This window comes from Populus euphratica, unplaced genomic scaffold (assembly GCF_000495115.2).
Source record: "Populus euphratica unplaced genomic scaffold, PopEup_1.0 scaffold6248.1, whole genome shotgun sequence".
Classification (NCBI taxonomy): Eukaryota; Viridiplantae; Streptophyta; class Magnoliopsida; order Malpighiales; family Salicaceae; genus Populus; species Populus euphratica.
Genome location: NW_011505997.1, coordinates 1 through 2,679, shown reverse-complemented (window position 1 = coordinate 2,679; position 2,679 = coordinate 1). Strand labels below are relative to the sequence as shown.

Here is a 2,679-nt window from a genome sequence, read left to right as displayed (position 1 = left end):
ATTTGTCCGATTAATCTTCTAATATGCCGCCTGTTTTAACAACGCTCTATGACCATTGAACTGACATGATATTTACTGACACATCCATTCTATCTTGTTGATGCTCGGGTTGATAATGTAGTTTGCAGGGTATCGTCTACAGAGCACAAGACCTGATGGTGGCAGCATCAACTTGTGCCTTGGCTGTAGCTCCATTGGCATATGCCACTGCTGTTAATTCCTGTGCAAGAAAGGTACATGAGAATTACTAACCATAATCACAAATGAAGTGCAGCCATAACCATATAGACATTTTGTTTTTTTGTCTTTGGATGCAGTGGTTTTAGTGTTAATGTCTAAGTAATGCGGAGATGCTATGTTGCAATGTGGGTGCTTGTCAGAATTGTCCTCATGATTCCTTTAGTGGATCTCTGTAACCATTGTCATTTGTTATGTATGTGAATGAATCAGAGTGCCCTGTTTATAAGCTAATGTTTTATTCATTGTTAACTATGCCTCTGATTACTGCAGTATTGCACGCTGCGCTCTGGAATAAAGCACATGAGATTCTTTTTCATGCTTTGTACCTGTATTTTCAATCTCTCATCTAAATATGAAACTAGTTTGTTCATGGTTGATATGTGATGTAATTAAAGTATGTATGAATATTTCCTTTTGGAATTTGTTGAAGAAGGAATATTTTAAAGCTGGTAGGACTGAAAACATCCATGGTGGAAGCAAAAACTTAAATTTAGCTAAACTGGAGATCAGTTTTCATATGATTTAAACTTTCATGTTTGTGGCAATCCTGGTTTAACTGTGCTGATCTTTGTCTAAAGGGGATATTGCTTAAAGGAGGCCACATTCTAGATGCTTTAGCTTCCTGCCAACAAAATATAAATGGAAGAAAAACGTGCCTTCTTATTTATTGCTTTTCATTGCTTCCCCCATTGATTTCGTTTTGGTTTGATAGCCAGAAAGAGTTATTTCAACTTATTCAATGGTCTAGGTTTTTCTCACTGGTGTCTTCATTGTATGCATGTCGTGTCATCCCAGCTTCTCAGTTTGAATTGTTTCTCATTGCCTTACCCTACCTTATCTATCTTGTTGCACCATTAGATGTTTCATTGTTTGGTAGCAACAGGTGAAAGATCCTTTGTGTTCTAGGGGTTTTTCTTATTAGTGAAGGCTTTTGTAAATATCAGAGCAAATGTAATTGAGTGGAAGGAGGTTCTAGGGTTAAGCAATCTCTGTTTAAGGAATGATCTGAAGTTGATGGGTTCTCAAGTTGTTCTAATGGAATTTTGCATGTGTATGCAACTTACAGTGATTTTCTGAACAAATTTTGGAATTTTATTACAGGAGGGGGTCTGGTCATGGTCACGGTCGGAAGGTATTAATTATGCACCAGCTCTCGCTGCTGCAACTGTAGGGATTGTGCTTGCTCAACGGGCCACTGCAACTGCCATAGCTGTTGCATGTGCCCTTACTGCTAAGGGATGCCATACCTGGTGTTCCATCCTGTAATATATTAAGTCTCCCCAAAGAACTTCCCTGGTACCTGTCTATTTCTATCTCCTTTCCATTTGTTACTTTCTTGGCATAAAGTTCTTGAATCCTCATTGCTTGTGCAAATTTACATGCAGTTCGAGCAAAATGCAGCCCTTGCATTAACATCTATATTTCTGGCCTTCCTTCCATCCATTTTGAATTTCCTTCCTCTCTGGTCAACGGTATGAATCTCTTTGATGGTCAGCTCAATGAACTTCATTATTGATTTGTTTCCCGAATGTTTTTGTCGTGATAGCTTCTAATTCTAGGATATTGGAATGTTCTTTGAGAACATGTCTGGAATAGATTCCACAGAAAAAATTTAAACAGCAGTTTTCCATCATGTGATGTTTCTTTCATTGAAACTTCGCTCATTAATTAGTTATAAACTGATAAAGGTTAGTTTATCCTTCTTGGTCCCATGATGGGACGTCCTAAATTTAAGGGAAGTATGAAGTTAATCATTTGTAAGTTTGTAAATGGCGTGTGCGGTTTGATACTTGAGAATACTTGTGGTTTGATTCTGAAGAACACTTAACCAAGAGCTCAACTTGTATGTACCTTTTGTTGTCAGTTTACAGGACAATGCAGCTAAAGCTATCTCCATTAGTTGCTCAAGTTTCTGTTCATTTTTGCAGTTTTGAGATAGCTTCACTTTCTAGCTCGTAGTTTATTACTATTTATCAAAAGAAACAGAAAAGGTCGTTTATTACTGATTTTCATTGCTAAATTATCAGGTTCTCCACTTAAGCTCTTCTCATGGGCCTCGATTGTATACGTGCTCTGATTGATGCTCTGAGCGATCCCGAATGGTCCTGGAGGGAAGATTTGCAGCAAGTTGTGAAATCCAGAGTGATGTTAATGATGACAGATGACACAAGCTCAAGCACCATGGAGGCAGCACCTTTGTGACTCACACGGGGTTTTTCGAGCTTCCTCTTTCTCTCTTTTTTTGTGTTTTTACGTATTTATTTTTGGTGGGTGAGAGTTGCTATCACAGATGGACCATTCTTGCACCTTTGTGACTCACACGGGGGTTTCTCGAGCTTCCTCTTTTTTTTTTCTTTTTTTTTTTGTGTTTTTACGTATTTATTTTTGGTGGGTGAGAGTTGCTATCACAGGTGGACCATGCTCTCAAGTTTGAAGAGA

The 2,679-nt window shown here is 38.3% G+C and overlaps 1 long non-coding RNA gene across 2 annotated transcripts; it reads left to right on the top strand.

Annotated features, from left to right (window-relative positions):
• The first annotated feature begins 6 nt into the window (after positions 1 to 6).
• On the top strand, positions 7 to 2,600 carry LOC105120291 (uncharacterized). 2 transcript variants are annotated; one of them, XR_841297.1, is made up of 4 exons: positions 7 to 233; positions 1,342 to 1,536; positions 1,626 to 1,712; positions 2,268 to 2,600. It is a non-coding gene; the product is annotated as an uncharacterized LOC105120291 (long non-coding RNA). The 2 variants fall into 2 exon arrangements; XR_841296.1 differs by lacking the exon at positions 2,268 to 2,600 and having other exon boundaries at positions 1,626 to 1,868.
• Positions 2,601 to 2,679: the final 79 nt, after the last annotated feature.